Below are 22,180 nucleotides of genomic sequence, written 5' to 3' on the forward strand. Positions count from 1 at the left end.
GCCCCATCTAGGATGTCACCCCCCCTCTCTTTATAATGCCCCATGCAGGATGCCCCCCCTCTCTTTATAATGCCCCATCTAGGATGTCACCCCCCCCTCTCTTTATAATGCCCCATGCAGGATGCCCCCCCCTCTCTTTATAATGCCCCATGCAGGATGCCCCCCCCTCTCTTTATAATGCCCCATGCAGGATGCCCCCCCCTCTCTTTATAATGCCCCATGCAGGATGCCCGCCCCTCTCTTTATAATGCCCCATGCAGGATGCCCCCCCTCTCTTTATAATGCCCTATGCAGGATGCCCCCCCTCTCTTTATAATGCCCCATGCAGGATACCCCCCTCTCTTTATAAGGCCTTATGCAGGATGTCCCCCCCTCTCTTTATAATGCCCCATGCAGGATGCCCCCCCTCTCTTTAAAATGCCCCATGCAGGATGCCCCCCCTCTCTTTATAAGGCCTCATGCAGGATGTCCCCCCCTCTCTTTATAATGCCCCATGCAGGATGCCCCCCCCCTTCTCTTTATACTGCCCCATGCAGGATGTCCCCCCCCTTCTCTTTATACTGCCCCATGCCTCCATACATTAAAAAAAATAAATCAAATACTCACCTCCCTTCTGCTACCTGCTGCCCGCTGCTCGGGTCCGAGCTCCAGCGTTGTCGGCGTCTTCCCGCTCAACGCTCCCTGTGACGGCTCAGGGGAGGGCGCGGTGTAAAGACGTCACCGCGCCCTCTGACCTGAGACGTCACAGGAAGCGCAGAGCAGGAAGACAGCTGATCTGCGGAGGCACGGGGAGAGGTAAGTATCCGGCTGCCGGGGCCCTGAGCAAGCGGCGGAGAAGGGCGGGCGCTGACACCGCTCTCCTCCGCCCATAGCTCAACGGGGTGCGCGACCGCCAGTGGGCCCCTCTGCCTGCTCAGGGCCCCGGCATTTGCCCGGGTGCGCCGGGTGCTGACGCCGGCCCTGCTGGTAGTGCATTTGGCTTTGAAGATCTAAGCAGGTAAACATCAGTTGTTGATGGCCTAAGGATCCAGCAGTGAGGACCCCCACAGATACTCGGAACACAGGGGCTATGGGGCTAATTCATGGAGCTGTGCTGCAGTTCCCTGGAGGTAATTTTTATTATAAGTAATATAAAATAACATTATATGGTGGCATCATCCCTTTAAAGCAGGGGTGGGCAATTAATTTTCCCAAGGGGCCACATGAGAAACTGGCACTGCTTTTGAGGGCCGAACCAGTCGGCTGAACTTAAAGGGGTGGTCCGAAACCAAAGGTGAATTTCATACTAAACATTTATCTAAATAATGTAATTTTCTAATCTCCTTTTTTTATATACTTCAATTGAAAATTCCCTAATATACCCTCTCCAGTCTGACTTCCAGTCTTTTTTTTTTAACCTCCAATGGCATTTTGTTTGGAATACTCACACAGGACGTCATAAGGTGGTAGAAGCTGTGGTCACTTCCGCAGCTTCTGCCCCCTCCATGAAATGAAGTGGCATCAATTATGTCTGTTTCAGAGGTTGGGCTAGTCCCTGCTCTACTGATAATGCATCGGTTATAAATTATGACCTATGGACAGTATGAGCTCCCGGCACTATATTCCTTTGAATGAACAATGACAGTGCACTCCCTTGCTGGCTCTAAAGAGAAGTGATGAGCCAGCAAGAGAGTGCGCTGTCAGTGGAAATTGTAAGGACACCACGCAGCAAGCAGGGACTAACCCAGACTCCGAAACAGAGGTCACTGATGGTGCTTCGTTTAAATGTGAGGAAAGCAGCGTCAGTGATCGCATCCTTTTCCCCTTGATGACGTCCCATGTGAGTATCCCAAAATGCACTGGAATTCTCAACAAAACATCATTGGATGAGAAAAAACAAACAAGAAGTTAGAGTAGAGAGGAAACGGTAGGGAATTTTAAATTGAACTGTACTAGATAAGTGATTGGATTGAATTAAATAGACATTTAGTATGAAATTTACCTTCTGTTTTAGGCCGCCCCTTTAATTCTGCTCAATATTAATTTTATCGCTTTATAAAAAGAAGGTGATTATATGATTACGTTTACACGAGCGATGTCATGATTGTCATCCAGAAAGGCAGACTATTTTTATCATCTGTATTGTGATCCATTTTTATATATCAGAAGTGAATAAAATGTACAAAAACAAATAGTTTTGTATGATTGTAATCGAAATGTATCTGTAAAAATCAGATGCCATACAGATGATTAATATGTGATTCAATTTTTTTTTTGCAAACTCTGACTTCAATAAGTGAGTGTTACCCGATACACAGAAGAAACTGGTGTGTGCTGTGATCTTTTTCACACGGATATTTGGTCTGTGTTAGGCCACGGCCCCACTATCAGTATTCAGTCAGTATTTTTTCTCAGGAGTGGGTGATAAATGCAGAACTGGTGACTTTCTTTCTATTATATCTTCTATTATTCTCTGATTGTTCCTCACCTGGTTTTGGCTCCCACTCCTGAGAAAAAATACTGACCAAATACTGATAGTGGGGCCGTGGACTTAAACTGTAATCTGAATAGCTCAATTGCAAAGCATTGCTACTAGTCCTGTCCGTGTGAAGTCAGGTTTATTTTATTTTTTTCACGAAAAGCACTAGGACCGAAAATACAGTTGTGTGAACACACCCTGATAATACTTGCTACAATAAAGTTTATCATAGCAAGCATTGGCAATTGATCAATCAATACATAAATTGGGAGCATGTGGAAAAAAAAAGTTGTTTGCCCACCCCTGTTCCACATGCATAGATCCACATCACATGTGGGGCAGGAGGTAACAGGCAGGTGGGGGGGATCTTTATTAAAGTCTATGGCTGTGATAAGTCACAGATCACAGCAGGGAGCATTGTGAGGAGCTTAACACTTACCTCACCTGCACAGGACATAGAACACAGCGCAATAACTCAAAAGCTCAGTGTAAAGGGTGAGGTAAGGGTTAACCCTCACTCAAAGGTGGAGAGGCAGCAGAGTATGTGGGGTGCAGTTTGGGGAGCACATAGAATATCCCAGGTGAGGAGGGGCACTTCACTGTTGGAGTCATTCACTAGGAATGCAAATGTTCTCTCCGATCAGTCTGAGCTGCCAGGGGAAGACTCAGTAAGCTGCAGATAATTAGCTGCTCTCACTGAGTGTAAACTGCGGTCTGAGAAAGGAGGCAGTGCTGTGCTGTGAACTGATCAGCACAGTAGACACAATGTCAGCTCCTAGCTGTTATTTTACACCATGGGGCTCAACTTAGATGTCACTTGCCCACTATGTGCAGCAGATGGGTGTAGTAGTCCAAGTTTCCCTCTTCTTGAACACTCCTGACCTGAAGACATTACAGTAGCTCTGCTCTGCAACCAAGGAACTGAGCATCCCCACATCCACCAATGAGAAGATGGCATCCACAGGGGGGCGGAGCTACAATCAGAATGCTGAGTCTGAGTAAGATAATAGCTCAGGCTTTCACCTGCGTCTGGCTGACTGTGTCAGCGGGCCACACAGAAGCGGTCAAAGGGCCGGATGTGGCCCGCGGGCCACAGTTTGCCCAGGTCTGCTTTAAAGAAACTTGAATATATCAGTATTTTAATTATTTTTTTACAGAAATGTTTTTTTGTCTAGTTACTTCAGTTGCAAAATATAAAAAATATATATCTCGCTCTATTATGCTCTTTTGGGGTAGCAGCACATTAGATATTTCTCAATTGGCTAAAAAAAGTAGTATAAGTATCATTGCCTACAATAATAGAAATTGTGTGCTATAAAAGTGTCTCCCATTCTTTAGAATTGTCTAAGAATAGAATGACTGATAGAATAGTTCTACTCACCATAATTTCAACCTCCTACAGAAGGATTGTCTGTCTCAGTCACATAGAAAATTACCGTTTTTATTGCAAAGCAGATCTACAATTTTGAATTGATTGGTTATAGCACTTGTCCTTGAGTCATTTTTAATCTGAAAGCATTACAATCTTTTTTTTGAAAAGGCAATGCTAGTGCTTTTGTCTTGTAAATGACAAAGAACAGGCTATGTGAGGAAGAATTCTAGTGAATTTTAGACGTAACCAGTAAGAAATATCTCTGTTCTTTGTAGTATCTGTAAATGTACACCGATGGTTATGTTTGACAGCTGCCATGAACTTAATGATTAGTTTAATAATTAGTCTAATTTGGTCCAGAATAATTATCAAAGGTACAATATATAGAACATACTAATAAATATAATTAATAAAGTATATATTTCTATATAGTCTTTGGAACCCCAACACAATCAACATCAGTGATATTCAGGGCATAGCAGTAAAGATGAAAATAAGCCTCCACAGGGGTATAATAGAATTTTTGGTGGGAAGGCCAGAAGGAGCAGCCTTAAACCATTTTTGGATTCCAGGTTATACAATACCCTGATTATATAGAGAAATAGCTGTTCCAATGCAAAATCAAGTAATTGTTTAACCCCTTACCATCATATGACATACTATTACATTATATGTAGGGCCCCCTACTTTGATGCGGTCTCAGGAGCTGAGCCTTCATCTTTGCCGGCAGATGATGGCTACATAAAGCGTGTGAGCATGCCCGCGCTTCAACTGCAAGGGTTACAAGATTTGCAGCAGTCTATGGAAGACATAGGATGCCTCATCCACATCAATCAAGCCAGAAGGATGGGATTGAGGTGGCGTCTAGAAGAGAAAAAAGACTCCCATAGGGCCCGACCATGCCAAAAGCTAGTATTTAAGGTACTTTTTGGCATATACAGTGAGAGTTGGGGGCTTAGTTACAGGTTGATGGACTATGCTAATAGAGCAGTTAAGGGTAGTGGCATTGGTTTAAATTGGGAAAACCTGGTGACAAATTCCCTTTTAACCCCTTCCCACCACCCAGCCTGTTTTTACTTTCTTGACCCAGCCAAGATATCAGGAAGAGAATTGTGGACAAGTCTGGCTCATCCTTGGGTGCAATTTCAATATAACTGGGTGTGCCTCGTTCATCTGTACAAACAATTATATGCAGGTACAAACAAGATGGGAATGTCCAGCCATCATACCGCTCAGGAAGGAGACGGGTTATGTGTCCTAGAGATGAATGTGCTTTGGTCCAACATGTGCATATCAACCCAAAGACAAAAGCAAAAGACCTTGTGAAGATAATGGTGGAAGTTGGTAAGATTGTGTCAATATACACAGTGAAACGAGTACTGTATCACCATGGGCTGAAAGGCCACTCTGCCAGGAAGAATCCATTACTCCAAAAGAAACATAAAAAAGCCAGATTAATGTTTGCAAATTCACACAGGAACAAACATCTTAATTTTTGGAGACATGTCCTGTGGTCTGAAGAAACTAAAATTCAACTTTTTGGGCATAATGTTTTGGAGTGGCCATCACAAAGCCCTTATCTCAATCCTATTGAAAATGTATGGGCAAAGCTGAAAAGGCAGGTGCGCGCAAGGCAACCTACAAACCTGGATCAGTTACACCAGTTTTTGTTAGGAGGAATGGGCCCAAATTCCAACCAACTATTGTAGCAAGCTTGTGAAAGGATATTCCAAATGTTTGACCCAAGTCATTCAGTTTAAGGGCAAGGGTACTGACTAGCCCAGGGGAATGGGGATGACTCGGTACCCGTGCATTTGCCTTGGGGATGTCGCGGTGGTCGGCTCCCGGGCCCGTACCCTGGGGTCTCTCTTAAAAGGGGGTTATTTGTTGTTAAGTTTATGTATGTTCGTGACGCCACCTGTGGCTTCTGGTGAGGATCACCAGTGCTGCGCAGTCCACTGAGGCTGATGATAAGGCAGCTCGATGGTATAGCTCCCCACAGGTGGAGCTAGGCCTCAGGGCAGTGTATGAAGGGGGAATGCAGGACAGGCAAGACCCAGCCGGGTCAGAGCAAGAACAGGGACAGACACGATAGTCACTTCAGTACCTTTTACTGATGGAAATTCAGGCACGTCCCGGAGCACTGTAGGGTAAAGGGTGCATATCAGGATCCTCCCCAATGAGCAGGTGTAGGGCCTCCTGTTTCTTGCCTCTGCGTAGTAAGTTTCTGACCTGCTTGGAGCTAGGCCTAACTTTGTCTCTGTCCTGCGCTGGCTAACGTTGTGGTTGGGCCTTCTCTTGGAGTGCACGCTCCCGGCTTACGGGGCCTATGTGTCTCCTGGCTCTGTTACGTATCAGCACTTTAGCGATCATGGGGCTTGTAGTTCTCCAGGGATTTCCGGTTATGCCTTACTGGGTCATAGAGATCCCGGTAAGCTTCGGACCCGGTGTCCGGTAAATTCTTCGGGGTGAGCTAGTTAAGCTCCTCTGCCCCCTATGTACTAACTCTCCACTCACCTTTGGCCTACTCGGGCCCTCACTAGGCTATACACAGTAACGGCAGCTTGCCGGGCTTCACCGATCTTATGGCGCCGGCACACCTAATGCTCACTACTCTGAGCTACAACTGAGTCTTGGTCTGGATAAGCTCCACTGCAGGCTAGCAATTGCAGGAGCTGGAACAGGCTCAGTCCTCTGAGGTAACTCTTCTCAGACAGTACTCGACTCAACTGCTAAACCAGACTGACTGAGCTACCTAGCTCCACCTTCCCTATTTATCTCCCTAACGGGCTCCCTCTGGTGGTCTGAGGTGGAAGGTGGAGACGTGTGACTGTTTATGGGGGCCTCTTGTGGAGGAATCCATCAATGCACTCTTCCAGGATCTGTGATACCAAGCGCAGCTGGGCGTCACATTCCCCCCTAGTAAAGCTCAGCACTCCCGTGCTGAAGTACATTTTATAACAACAGGAAAACATGAACAATGCATTAACAATCTTCCCTTTATGGGAGGCACATTTCTTAAACGTTGCATAACAATAACAAATACAAAGTGTCCTCAGAGTTCACGTCTCCTATGGTGAGGTTCCCAGCCAGGATGTCCATCTCACAGGGTAGAGTACTTGGTGGTTTTGAGGGACCTGTCCCAAACCCTCAACGTAGGCCCTGGGGTGGCTTCAGGGCATGAAGATCCTGAGTTGGACCTCCAATAGAGCCACTCCAGACAGGTTTTCCCTCTGAGGTCACCTAAAGAGGCACTCCAGGGAGCGCAATTATATACAAAAGCAGTTTTTGGGCTGCACATAGTCCTCAGCCACACAGTTCTTAGGTAAATAATAAAGGAAGACCTTAGGCAAAACACAAAATAATATACATCTGCATGAAAATACATAACAATACAGTACAATATTACACAATACCCCAGGGGTAACTATCTACATTTAGGAATTTAATTATTTTACTGAGTGTACCTAGCAGGGGGTTTACCTCTCGTGCTACGTGTTGATCTGCGTAGTGCGGTGGTTTGTGTGGTGTCAGAGTCTGCATTGTCAGTTACCCTACCAGTTCTACGTGTGACTAAGTTGTAAAACTGCCTTAACCTCTCTCTTGGACTAGCAAGTTCACCATTGGCTGGGCCCTCTTGCTCTGCTCCTACCGGGAATCCTTCATCCGGGTATAATTCTTGAGCTGGCTCTTCTGCAGCACTTACAGGTTCAACTTGCTGTGGAGGGTTTTCTGGCTGTTCGTAGAATTGGAGTGTTGGAATGATTACTGCACCTCCTATTTGAGGCCAATCTGCCGGAAAATCTCCTAGGTCAGTGTGTATCATTGCTTCTTCAGATTCTTCCGGGATTGTGAGAGGCACTTCTTCTTAGGTTTTCAGTAAATCTGGACACAACTTTAGGTGGTCCCTGGACACTGTAGACGTTTTTCCTCCATCTCGACTGATTAAGCATGTCTTCTTATTGTCAAATCTTGACTGTAACACAGTTTAGGGTTCTTTTTCCCACTGGTCATCAAGTTTGTGATTGCATCTGTTCCTTTTCAATACTGTTTCACCAGGTGTGAAGGGTTCTGCGGGCGCGTTTTTGTTGTAGTGAGCTTCCTGCTTTTCTCTCACCCGAGTGAGACTGTCCTCGACACAGGCTTGTACCCTCCTGTACTGCTCTTGTCTGGTCTTGTCCCAGTCTTCAGTGGTCATATCAGCTTCAGGTTCAACAACACCAAGCTCCAGATCCATGGGCAGCTTTCCTGGCCTTGCCCGCATGAGATATGCCGGAGTGCAGTTGGTGGAACTTACTGGTATGTGATTATACAGATCCACTAGGTCTGGTAGTAGGTCTGGCCACTGGTTTCTCTCCTCAAGTGGTATGGTCTTTAGCAGGTCGATGATGATGTTTTCATCTTTTCGCAGAGACCATTAGTTTGTGGGTGATACGGTGTAGTTCTTATCTTCTTACACCCGTAAAGATGGCAGAACTCCTTGAATAACTCAGCATCAAAGGCCGGGCCTTTGTCCGTCAGCTCCTGCTCAGGGTAACCATGGGGTCTACAGAAATACACTTGGAACGTCTTTGCTGCTGTCTCTGCCGTCAGGTCTTTGACGGGGGCGACCACCAGGAAACGTGAGTAGTGATCCACCATGGTCAGAGCATAGGAGTACCATGACCTGCTGGGGGACAGCTTGACATGGTCCAGGGCCACGATCTCCAGGGGTCAAGTTGTCTTAATGGGTTGCAGGGGTGCCTTCTGGCTGTTGAAGTCTTTTCTTCTTAGGCCACAGGGTCCACAGTCCCGGCACCACCTCTCAATGGAGTTGCGCATTCCTACCCAGTAGAATCGACACTTCAGCAGGGTCTCTAGCTTTTTCAAGCCAAAGTGCCCCGCCTGATCGTGGTAAGCTTCAAATACCATCTGGATGTCTGTCTTAGGGACCACTATTTGCCATACCATCTCATGGGTTTTTGGATTGACGTACCTCCGGCACAGCTTCTCACGGTAGATAAACAGCCGGCTTCTCTCGTTCCACAGCTGCTTTGCTTGGAGAGACGCTTCCTTCTCCAGGGAGGCACCTTCTTGGGTTATCAGCTCCTTGATGCAGCTGACAACCGGGTCACTGTCCTAGGTCTCTTTCCAGCTGTGGTGAGGCAGGGGGTTTAACGTATTTCCACGCTGCCTCCTTGAGGCCCGTTGCTCGTGGATCATCCCATTCCGGTGAAAGGCAGGTAGCTCAATCTCTTCCAGGTCATCCACTTCTTCTTCTGTGTCTGACTGGTGAGGCATCCTAGACAGGGCATCGGCGTTGGTGTTCCTGCGGCCCACCCGGTATTTAATTGTAAATTGGTAATTCGACATCTGCGCCATCCATCATTGTTCCAGTGCCCCGAGCTTAGCTGTTTCAAGATGGGTCAAGGGGTTGTTATTAGAGATGAGCGTTGTTCTACTCGAACTGTTCGCCAATCTCAAATTCGAGCTGTTTTGGGCGGTGTTCGAGCCGTTCGGCGAACACGAACAATTTGAGAAAAATTCGGCTGTTCGAGGTTATGTTCGATAACTGTTCGTGCACCAAAATCATAACTGGATTTTTTCTCAGTAATGATGAAAATTAATGTTAATACGCAGTTTGAGTGTACAGCGGGGTGGGGGGAGGGGCAGGGGATGGATCTCTGCAGGAACAATGAAGATCTCCATTTTTTTTTTCTCTTTCCCGCATTTACAGTGGGGAGGTGCAATCTGTCAGCCTATCAGCAGCGCACACACGGAGCGAAGTGCTTTTTTTCACACAAGCAAGGGCATATGTCATTGGCAGTGTATGTCACATGTCCTTGCCCTATAAGACCAAGCCATTTTCCCCGTCGCCACCATTTTCTCACTGCTGCAGCTGCGTGTTAGATGGCACCGCTGTTGCTGTGTGCGCTATACCTTGTTAATTTCAAGCCAATTTTCGCACAAATCTACAGATAGCTTGGGAGTAGGGAATAGTTGTGATTGCAGTCCTTTTAAGGACTAGGTTACAGCATTTCCTACGACTTTTATCAGGCAGGTCTGTGCTCTTAAATAGATAGATTGTGGGAGTAAAGACTAATTGTAATTTGAGTCCTTTTCAGGACTAGGTTACATCAGTTCCTATCAGTTTTTGCCAGGCAGGTCTGTGCCAGTGCTGTGCAAGTTTTTTTCACAGCATTTGGCTGAATCTAGCAAAGCTAATCCTTTTTGGCCTATTGCAGAGTGTGTTAGTCAGTGGAGTAGCCTATCTGTGTTGCAAGATATACCACCTGTGTATAGAATACCAATTTTTTTACTGCACCTAGTGAAGTAAAATCTTTTGGGCATAGCATCATTCTATTAGTCCATCTATACTGACCTCCTTCAGGTTGCAAATTGAATATAATTTTTTTCTGCATCTAGCTCTGAAAAAATATTGGGCTTCTAGCTGTGTGTGGGACTTGTTGTATTAGTCCATCTATACTGACCTCCATCAGGTTGCAAACTGAATATATTTTTTTCTGCATCTACCTCTGAAAAAATATTGGGCTTCTAGCTGTGTGTGGGACTTGTTCTATTAATCCATCTATACAGACCTCCATCAGGTTGCAAACTGAATATATTTTTTTCTGCATCTACCTCTGAAAAAATATTGGGCTTCTAGCTGTGTGTGGGACTTGTTGTATTAGTCCATCTATACTGACCTCCATCAGGTTGCAAACTGAATATATTTTTTTCTGCATCTACCTCTGAAAAAATATTGGGCTTCTAGCTGTGTGTGGGACTTGTTCTATTAATCCATCTATACAGACCTCCATCAGGTTGCAAACTGAATATATTTTTTCCTGCATCTACCTCTGAAAAAATATTGGGCTTCTAGCTGTGTGTGGGACTTGTTGTATTAGTCCATCTATACTGACCTCCATCAGGTTGCAAACTGAATATATTTTTTTCTGCATCTACCTCTGAAAAAATATTGGGCTTCTAGCTGTGTGTGGGACTTGTTCTATTAATCCATCTATACAGACCTCCATCAGGTTGCAAACTGAATATATTTTTTTCTGCATCTACCTCTGAAAAAATATGTGGCCTTCTAGCAGTGAGTGGGACTTTCTCTATTAGTCCATCTATACTGACCTCCATCAGGTTGCAAACTGAATATAATTTTTTTCTGCATCTAGCTCTGAAAAAATATTTGGCCTTCTAGCAGTGTGTGGGACTTTCTCTATTAGTCCATCTATACTGACCTCCATCAGGTTGCAAATTAAAAATAATTTTTATCTGCATCTACAGTACCTCTGAAAAAACATTTGGGCTTCTAGCTGTGTGTGGGACTTGTTCTATTAGTCCATCTATACTGACCTCCATCAGGTTGCAAATTGAATATAATTTTTATCTGCATCTAGCTCTGAAAAAATATTTCACCTTCTAGCAGTGTGTGGGACTTTCTCTATTAGTCCATCTATACTGACCTCCATCAGGTTGCAAATTGAATATAATTTTTATCTGCATCTAGCTTTGAAAAAATATTTGGCCTTCTAGCAGTGTGTGGGACTTTCTCTATTAGTCCATCTATACTGACCTCCATCAGGTTGCAAATTAAAAATAATTTTATCTGCATCTACCTCTGAAAAAATATTTGGGCTTCTAGCTGTGTGTGGGACTTGTTCAATTACTCCATCTATACTGACCTCCATCAGGTTGCAAACTGAATATATTTTTTTCTGCATCTACCTCTGAAAAAATATTGGGCTTCTAGCTGTGTGTGGGACTTGTTGTATTAGTCCATCTATACTGACCTCCATCAGGTTGCAAATTAAAAATAATTTTTATCTGCATCTACAGTACCTCTGAAAAAATATTTGGGCTTCTAGCTGTGTGTGGGACTTGTTCTATTAGTCCATCTATACTGACCTCCATCAGGTTGCAAATTGAATATAATTTTTATCTGCATCTAGCTCTGAAAAAATATTTGGCCTTCTAGCAGTGTGTGGGACTTTCTCTATTAGTCCATCTATACTGACCTCCATCAGGTTGCAAATTAAAAATAATTTTTATCTGCATCTAGCTCTGAAAATATATTTGGCCTTCTAGCAGTGTGTGGGACTTTCTCTATTAGTCCATCTATACTGACCTCCATCAGGTTGCAAATTAAAAATAATTTTTATCTGCATCTACCTCTGAAAAAATATTTGGGCTTCTAGCTGTGTGTGGGACTTGTTCTATTAATCCATCTATACAGACCTCCATCAGGTTGCAAACTGAATATAATTTTTTTCTGCATCTAGCTCTGAAAAAATATTTGGCCTTCTAGCAGTGTGTGGGACTTGTTCTATTAGTCCACCTATACTGACCTCCATCAGGTTGCAAATTCAAAATAATTTTTTGTCTGCATCTAGCTCTGAAAAAATATTTGGCCTTCTAGCAGTGTGTGGGACTTTCTCTATTAGTCCATCTATACTGACCTCCATCAGGTTGCAAACTGAATATATTTTTTTTCTGCATCTACCTCTGAAAAAATATTGGGCTTGTAGCTGTGTGTGGGACTTGTTCTATTAATCCATCTATACAGACCTCCATCAGGTTGCAAACTGAGTAAAATTTTTTTCTGCATCTACCTCTGAAAAAATATTTGGGCTTCTAGCTGTGTGTGGGACTTGTTCTATTAGTCCATCTATACTGACCTCCATCAGGTTGCAAATTGAATATAATTTTTTTCTGCATCTAACCCAGCCAATAGTTTTGGCCTAATACCACAGTTTGGCCACTCAGCTCTGCTCGGTTCCCATCCATTGTTTTTATGTGCAATCAACTCCAGAGTTGTGAATTAGTTAACCACCAAAATGAGTGGAAAAAGGCCTGCTGCTGGTGGAAAGGGGAATAGGCGTGTTGGGAAGGGGAAAAAAGGTTGTGTCCGTGGGGTAGGTGTTAAAGCAACAGTAACATCTGCAGAAGAAAGACCATCTTCCAGCCAAACTAAAATGTCTACTTCTTTTAGCGGACAATGTGATAAGATCCCTTTCTTACGGCCACGCCAATCGCTACAAATTCCAGATGAGGCACAAAAACAGCAGGTGCTTCAACGGATATCAAGTGCTCCTTTAAGTGGGCTCTCCTCCACATCAACTTCAACATCACAAATACTCCAGTCCTCAAAGGTGTCACCCCAATCGCACTTGCTTCCTCACAGCTCCCAAATCTCCAGCTGCCCGTCTGAGTATGAGGTAGAACAGATGGTTGAGTCTGCAGAGCTGTTTACTCATACTATAGCCTGGGAATCAGAGGTCGACTCCAGCGCTTCTGTGAATCCAGACAAGGAAATGATCTGCACTGATGCCCAGAATCTTTATGAGTCGGATCCAGGACCAGACGCAGAAGGTTCTGACCATAATGTAGACCCTCATTCCCAAACTGTAACTCCTGTTGGTGGAGACAATGAGGAAGACGATGATAAGACTCAAATACCTGATTGGAGCGACAACTTTAGTTTTTTGTCAGGGCAGGAACAGGTTGGCTCTGAGGACGACGGGTGTGATAACGCACAGGGTGATGATGATGAGGTTGGAGATCCCACTTACTGTCAACCCACAGTCAGCCAAGAGATGAGGTCAGCAGAGGAGGTGGAGGAAGATGCTAGTGACGACGAGGTCAGGTTGCGCCTTCCTGGACAGAGACGTAGTACTGGAAGCACGTCAACAACTGCATCCTCAAACACAACTCTGCCTCTCACCACAAGTCGTGGTGGCTCTTCAGGTCGCATGGGTGCTAAGCCTTTCATAGCCTGGGCATTTTTTCAGATCGATAAAGATGACCCAACTCGTGTTATCTGTAACATTTGTCAGCAAAAGCTAAGTAGAGGCCAAAAAATACATAGTTTGAGTACTTCATGCATGAACCGGCACATGGACATGAAGCATAAGTTGCAGTGGGAAGCTCAGTGTGCTACAATGCGGCCTAGCCGGCCGGGCAAACCACCGTCTGCCATATCTTGTGCATCCGCGGCCTCTTCATCCTCTGTGACTGGGGGGACAGCAGTCACACCTGTTTTTGGGCGCAGACCTGCCACCTCTTTACCCGCAACAGCCAGCGTGATTGGCAGGTCATCATTTTCTTTGGAGGTGGTAACACCAGCTGGTGTTGAGTGCTGTCCGACATCGATAGCACCACCTTTGGATCAAGGCAACCTAACATGTCCGCCTGCATCTTCCTCACAGACCGGCAGTTTGCCGGGGACACCCTTATCAACCCCGTCTAAGCACAATAGCCAGCCCTCGGTCCCTCAGATGTGGACAAGTAAAAGACCATTTCCTCCTAGCCATGAGAAAGCTAAGAGGTTGAATTTCACCATCTGCAAGCTCTTGGTTACAGAAATGCTGCCTTTCCGCCTGGTGGACACAGAGGATTTTCGAGACCTTATGTCCGTCGCAGTGCCCCAGTACCAGATGCCCAGTTGGCACTACTTCTCAAAGAAAGGTGTGCCTGCGCTCCACCAGCATGTCGCACACAACATCACCGCTTCTTTGAGAAACTCTGTGTGTGACAGGGTGCATTTCACCACAGACACTTGGATGAGTAGGCATGGACAGGGGCGTTACATGTCGCTGACTGGGCACTGGGTAACTATGGTGACAGCAGGACAAGGGGCTGCTGTCCAAGTCTTGCCGTCCCCACGAGTTGTGCGTCAATCCTCTTTATGTCAAAGTTCCTCCACTGCTTCTGCCTCCTCAACCTCCTCTCGGTCTTCCACCTGCACCCAAAGCCTGTCTGGTCATGCCACAAGCTTTCTAACTGCGCAGAAGGGATCCTGCACACCTCCTTACTATGCTGGCAGTAGGGCTCAACGTCATCAGGCGGTTTTTACATTGAAATGTCTGGGAAATGTGAGTCACACAGCTGAGGAGTTGTGGTCAGCTCTGGAGAACCAATTTCATGAATGGTTGTCTCCACTGGACCTGAAACCAGGGAAGGCCGTGTGCGACAATGCTGCAAACCTGGGTGCGGCCCTTCGCCGGGGCAATGTCACACACGTGCCTTGTATGGCTCACGTGTTGAACCTGGTTGTCCAGCAATTTTTAGCCCACTATCCCAGACTAGATGGCCTTCTGCAGAGGGCACGGTCGCTGTGTGCTCACTTCCGCCGTTCGCATCCCGCAGCTCAGCGACTTACATCTCTACAGAAGTCGTTGGGCCTGCCACTTCACCGGCTAAAATGCGATGTGCCTACCCGGTGGAATTCAACTCTGCACATGTTGCAGCGACTGTGGCAGCACCGACAAGCCCTGGTGCAATACGTTCTGATGTATAGCCTGGGCCAACGAGATCCAGAGGTGGGGCAAATCACGCTGGAGTAGTGGTCTCAGATCAGGGACCTATGCACCCTTCTGCACAGTTTTGAAATGGCGACGAAGATGTTTAGTGCTGACGATGCCATTATCAGCATGACTATTCCGGTGATTTACATGCTGTAGCACATGTTAAACAGAATTCGGAGTCAGGTGGTGGCACAAGAGGAGGTGGAGGAAGTAGAGGAGGAGGAGTTGTATGCGGAAGGGCTAACATCTGCAAGGTCCAGACGGTCGGCAGCACCAAGGCGGCAGGCATGTGAGGGTGGGGGAGATGGTTTTACCAGGGCGCATGGTAGCAGCCAAACTAGTGAGGAAGGTGCTGGAGCCCAGGAAGAAGTGGAGGACGAACTGATGGAAGACTCATCAGATGAGGGAGACCTTGATCACATTTCTGTTGTGCGAGGTTGGGGGGAGAGGACAGAGGAAGGAAGCATGATTGTTACCTCGCCACCAACACAACAGGGACTTGGTGCTCCTGGATGCGCAACACACATGAGTGCCTTCTTGCTGCACTACCTGCAACATGACCCTCGAATTGTGAGAATTAGAAATAATCCTGACTACTGGGTTGCCACACTGTTAGATCCCCGGTACAAAAGTAAATTTTCAGAAATTATTCCTGCCATAGAAAGGGATGCACGCATGCAGGAGTATCAGCAGAGACTGTTGCAGAATCTTACATGTGCTTTTCCACAAAATACCAGTGGTGCACGTAGTGAATCTCACAGTTCCAACTTGCCAACCGTGGGACCGTCAAGTGTTCAGCACTCAAACCGTAACAGAACCACAGTATCTGCTGGTAACATCAATTTTGCGGAATCATTTCACCACTTTTTTAGCCCATCCTTGGCAAGGCCACAGGAGACAAGAAGTCTGACACATAGTCAACGCCTAGAGACGATGGTACAGGAGTATCTCCAAGTAAACATTGAAGCCATGACTGTGTCACTGGACCCTTGCTCTTTTTGGGCTTCCAATCTGGATAAATGGCCGGAGCTAGCCACTTACGCCTTGGAGATCTTGTCATGCCCCGCAGCCAGCGTTCTGTCTGAACGTGTGTTCAGCGCTGCTGGTGGTGTGCTGACAGATAAGCGCACGCGGCTCTCCACTGATAATGTAGACAGACTCACGTTCATAAAGATGAACAAATCATGGATCCGAAACGACTTTTCTACCCCTGTGTCATCCTGGGGAGAGTAAAAGCTTGATGATTGGTTAAAATCACCCTACCAACCGTTTTAAGCTTTCAAATTACTAATCATGTTTATCTGTATCTTGGATGGAAAATAATTTGGGCTTTGTAGCAGTGTGCAGCACTGATCCTATTAGGCCATCTATACTAAAGCTTCACCAGATTTAAGATTAATAATAATTTTTAGCTGCATCTAGCCCGGAAAATAATTTTGGGGCTCCGAGATGCGCAAGACACATAAGTGCCTTCTTGCTGCACTACCTGCAGCATGACCCTCATATTGTCAGAATTCGAAGTAATCATGACTACTGGGTTGCCACACTCTTAGATCCCCCAAACTTTTCGATCAACCTTTTCATTTTAATAAAGACCAAAAAAATGGTCATTTTTGAAATTATAAGCATTAGCAGGTTGTTAGAAACTGAAATCAAACAGTTTTCAACTCAAAACTTTATTCTAGGTGATGTTACATTTTCACATAGGACCCCTTGTTCGAAAGGAGCTTTTGAACTCTCTCGTCCATTGAATTTGTCAGGTTTTGGATGGTTTCTGCTTCAATTGTTTTGCATGAGGACAGAATACCCTCCCAGAGCTGTTGCTTAGATGTGAACTGCCTCCCGCCATCATAGACACTCCTTTTAATGATGCTCCAAAGGTTCTGAATGGGGTAGAGGTCAGGGGAGCATGGGGGTCACACCATAAGTTTGTCCCCTTTTATGCCCATATCAGCCAGAGATGCAGATGTTTTATGTGCAGCATGAGATGGTGCATTATCATGCAAAAAAATGATCTTGCTGTGAAATACACGGTTCTTCTTCTTGAACCATGGCAGGAAGTGCTGTTTGAGAAAATCCACATACATTATGGAGTTCATCTTTAGCGCCTTCAGGGATCCTAAAGGGGCCGACAATCTCTCTCCCCATGATTCCAGCCCAAAACATTACTCCACCTCCTCCTTGTTGGCGCTGTAGCCGTGTTTGCGTGGGGTGTCCATCAACCAGCCATCCTCCACTCCATCCATCTGGACCATCGAGCGCTGCACGGCACTCATCCGTGAACAAAACAGTTTTGAAATCAGTCTTCATGTAATGTTTGGCCCACTGGAGCCGTTTCTGCTTGTGTGAAGTGGATAGAGGAGGTCGACAGGATGGCGTATGCACAGCTGCAAACCTCTGAAGGACCCTGCATCTTGTTGTTCGGGGGACGTTGGAGGCACCAGCAGCTTCAAAAACTTGTCTGCTGCTATGACAAGGCTTTTTTGCCGCTGCTCTTTCAACCTGACGTAATTGCCTGTAGGAAAGAGTCCTCAATTTGCCCTTATCAGCACGCACACGTGTGTACTGTGAATCAGCTACATACTTCTTGATTGCCAAGACACTTCATCCTGATCATCGCACAATGTTGATTGTAGTCATGCCTTGACCTAAACACTCCACAATTTGTTGCTTCTCAGCAGCCGACACATCCTTTTTCTTTCCCATTTTGGCAGAAAATGTAGGCTGCTTAATAATGTGAGACAGCCTTCTTAAGTAGTCTTGCCTTTCATTGGACACACCTGCCAAACTAATTAGCACAGGTGTCTGCAATTGCTTACAGTGATATAAAGAGCCCTGACACACATCACCATCAATGAGTTTAACTGACAAATAAACAAATTCTTCCCTTATCACTCCTAAACACTTTTTGCATAATAATTTGGAACACAGTGTACATGTGCTTTTCCACAAAACACCAGTGGATCACGTAGTGAATCTTACAGTTCTAACTTGCCAACCGTGGTCTGTATGGAGTTGTTCAATAAAGGGCCCAAAATTAAGATAACATAGATGGGAGAGGTCTCTATGAAGAGGAATTCCTAAGTATTTGATACCCTGTGAGGGCCAGGCAAAGGGAAAGTTGGACTGGATGGAATCCTATATGGATTTGGGGAGGGAGACATCGAGGGCCTCAGACTTCGCTGCATTGATTTTAAAATTTGACCATGTAACAAAGTGATCTATTTCAGCCATAACAGCATGGATGGATATATGTGATTGAGTGATATATACTAGGACATCAACAGCAAATAGAGAGCACTTGTACTCGGTGCCTCCCACCTCAATCCACCTAATATTGGGGTTATGGCGAATTGATGAGAGCAGGTGCTCCGTCACAAGGATGTATAAGAGAGGGGACAGAGAACATCCCTGCCTTGTCCCATTGGTGATTGTGAAAGGTGATGAAAATGTTCTGACACGCCCCCTGGGCCTTGGGACACCCGGAGCCGGACCCTTTTTGGTGGATGCTGGTGGTTGTAGTCTCCGTGGCGGCGACCCGGTTCCGTGGCTCAGGGCGGTCAAACCAGTGGCGGAATTATTTATGTGGTTTTGATGTTTAAATGTCCGACTACGCCACCCGTGGATTGCGGTCAGAGTGAACCGCCGCTCCAGGGCAGACCGCTGAGGCTGGTGTTGTGGGTGCAGCAGAGCGTAGCATAACTCCCCACGGGAGGAGTATAGCCTCAGGGCAGTGTATGCGGAGGATGGGGGTGATGGTGCAGGGCAGCAGCAGTAACGACACGGAGTCAGTGATGCAGTCCAGGGCCTTTACTCACAGTTCTTATTATCCAGACCACGTCTGCAGGTAACGGCTGCCCACGTCGTACTGTGCTCACCAGGTGAGGGGCTCAGACAACTCCCAGATAACTTTGGAGCGCTTCACAGGACCCCCTTTGTGTGTCCTTTGTCTGGCCTTTCTTACCAACCCTTCTGTCCGGCTGCCTCGGGCCTCCTCTTGGTAAACTTGGCGCCAGTTTCCCTGACCTTATGTGGTGCCTTCCTAGCGGGTGTAGCGAGGGGCTGCGCCACATAAAATGTCACAGCCTCCTGTTTCTAGCTGAGGGTCGTTTCCTGCCTCCACTAGTTTCGGGGACCGGTCTCCCCCTTTGGCCTGACCCCTCCACGCAGGTGGATTCGGGCGTGCGGTGGCGACTCGCCCGTCCGCACCCCTGGGATCCCTTCGTTCCTCGTTCCTGGAGCCTTCTCCGCTCCTCTTCCTTCCTTCTCCCTCTTCCAGGCCTGGGCCTCTGTTACTAGGCCCGCCTCCGGTGCAGAGCTCATGCAGAGCCCCTGCTCCCTGCCACTTCTGCTCAGACTTCTCTGCACTGAACTAAGATGGTGCCCACCTTTTATACTCCCTTCTCAATGCACCCAGGAACTGCTTCCTCCCTGCTCCTGCACTACAGGGTTCCCCTTCCTCAGTGTTCCCTCCCCCCACTCCAGCCAGGGACAGGGACTGTCGTGCCCATCTCAGGGGCATATTGGTCGCCCTGCCCCACGGCAATGTGGTGTAATGCATGCAGGTGTCGGGTCCTGATCCACACTACATCCTTACCTGAGAGTGAGATATCACACCTCTGGGTGAGGTGCAATACCTCTGTAGCAACCGAGCCCTCAGGGTGCTACAGTTCCATTTATCTTCAGCCTAGGTGACGTATTGCGATACAGGGCCGTGATTTTGGCTATAAAAGGGTCCCCTAGACCCCTACCCCAAGCTTTTTAAGAGAATCATATATGGCGTGCCAGGAGACTCTATGGAATGCTTTCTCAGCATCCAACGAGAATATCTAATTACAAATTTTTAACTGCATCTAGCCCAGGAAATACTTTGTGCCTAGTAGCAGTGTCTGCTAGTCAGCAGATTATCCCCGCTGTTAAGCAAGCTACACCACCTGTAGTTTGGACACTTAATTTTTTCAAAGGAAATGCTTCAGGACCACGGGATACTCAGTGAAGAGCATCAGGAGGCACCCCAAGGCATAGGGGCTGGGACTGGCAGTAGGATGCCTTGCGGTGGACAGCCGAGCTCGATCCTTATAAAAGCTTTTTAACTGCAGCAGCTTTAGTGGACGCTACTGGAGCTGGAATTACGCGGCTGCTGGCATGAGACTTGCCCTCCAATAGATCCTTGTAAATGGATTTAAAGTGTATTCATTCAAATTAGAGAGACAATTTAAATTAAAAAGCTTAGAGCTGCCTCCACCACAGGGGGGCTCGCTCGACCCACCAGCGGACAGGCACCAGTATTGGGAGAGGGGGGCTGGCCGTCAGGGTTCACCGCGGCTCTGGCACAAACCCGGCGACGCGGAGGTGGCACGGGCAGGAGCGGACTGAACGTGTCGGCTTCTCACTTTTTGGATTTTAGAAGGGCATGACATGCCAATATCTGTGTCTCCCCCTCCTTTTACTCCTCCACCTCTTTTCTTTTCGCATGACTATATGTACTTGTCACTTTTCCATGTGTTAGTTGTGTCTTCGGAGCAGTTTGTCAGCTTTTGGACACCTTTGAAGGTGTTTTCTATGTGTTTTTATGTGTTTTTGTTTGCCTGCCATTGGTTTTAACGGTGTTCGAAGGTGTTCGACGAACAGTTCGACGAACAGTTCGGCGAACACACGGGTGTTCGACGAACCGAACCGAACTCGAACACTACGGGGGTGGCTCAACACTAGTTGTTATCAGTGAAGGCAGTGAACTTACTGGAGGCTAGATAGTGCTTGAACCTTTCAGTGATGGCCCAGACCAAGGCCAGGAACTCCAACTTAAAGCTGCTATAGTTCTCTGGATTCCTCTCGGTCGGGCGGAGCTTCCTGCTTGCGTATGCGATCACTTTCTCTTGGCCATTCTGCTTCTGACTTAGAACAGCGCCCAGTCCTTTGTTGCTGGCATCTGTATACAGCAGGAACGGTTGGCTGTAGTCAGGGTAGGCTAGGATCTCATCACCTGTCAGGATCTCCTTCATCTCCTGAAACGACTCTGCTTGCTCCTTACCCCAGTGGAATGGGGGATTTCTGCCTTTGGGGGACTGCCCTACCAGGAGGTCTTGAAGGGGAGCTTCTTTCTTAGTGTAGTTCTTTACGAACCTCCGGTAGTATCCTACTAGTCCCAGGAATTGACGCACCTCCTTGAGGTTTTTTGGCTCCGGCCACTTCTGGATGGCAGTCACTTTCTCAAAGTCTGGTGCTACCCCTTCTGGACTGACAATGTGCCCCAGGTACTGTACCTTTCTCTTGAGCAGATGGCACTTTGAGGGCTTCAACTTCATCCCGTACCGGGACAGTGACTCAAATACCTCTGCTAGCTGTTTCAAGTGGTCCTCGTACGTTCTGGAGTACACTATCACATCATCCAGGTAAAGTAACACAGTCTCAAAGTTGCGGTGTCCCATGCAGCACTCCATCAATCTCTGGAACGTTCCAGGGGCATTGCAGAGTTCAAACGGCATACTGTTGAACTCGCAGAGTCCCATCGGGGTGGTAAAGGCCGTCTTCTCCCGATCCTCCTCAGCCACAGCTACTTGCCAGTACCCACTAGTGAGGTCAAGGGTGGAAAAGTAATTTGCAGATTTTAAGGCAGCTAGGGACTCCTCTATGCGTGGTAAAGGGTATGCATCTTTATGTGTAATGCGATTTACTTGTCGGTAATCTACACACATTCTCATGCTCCAATCCTTTTTCCTAACTAGCACTAGGGGAGCTGCCCAAGGACTACAACTATCCCTTATTACCCCCGTCTTTCTCATGTCATGCAGCATTTCCTTAGCCTTCAGGTAGTGAGCTGGTGGTATAGGCATGTAGCGTTCTTTGATTGGGGAATGGTCACCTGTGGGGATATGATGTTGAACCCCCTTAACCCTCCCGAAGTCAAGTGGATGTTTACTGAACACCTGCGAGTATTCTTGAACCAACTGGTGTACACCCTGTTTTTGATGGGCAGGAGTGGTGTCTGTCCGAACATGGAGCTGTTGACACCAATCCTCCACCTGGGTTGCAGGGTCATTATCCTCCACTTCATCT

The sequence above is a fragment of the Phyllobates terribilis genome, unplaced genomic scaffold (genome assembly GCF_046119375.1).
Source record: "Phyllobates terribilis strain yellow unplaced genomic scaffold, ASM4611937v1 Scaffold_11__3_contigs__length_659146591, whole genome shotgun sequence".
NCBI classification, from domain to species: domain Eukaryota; kingdom Metazoa; phylum Chordata; class Amphibia; order Anura; family Dendrobatidae; genus Phyllobates; species Phyllobates terribilis.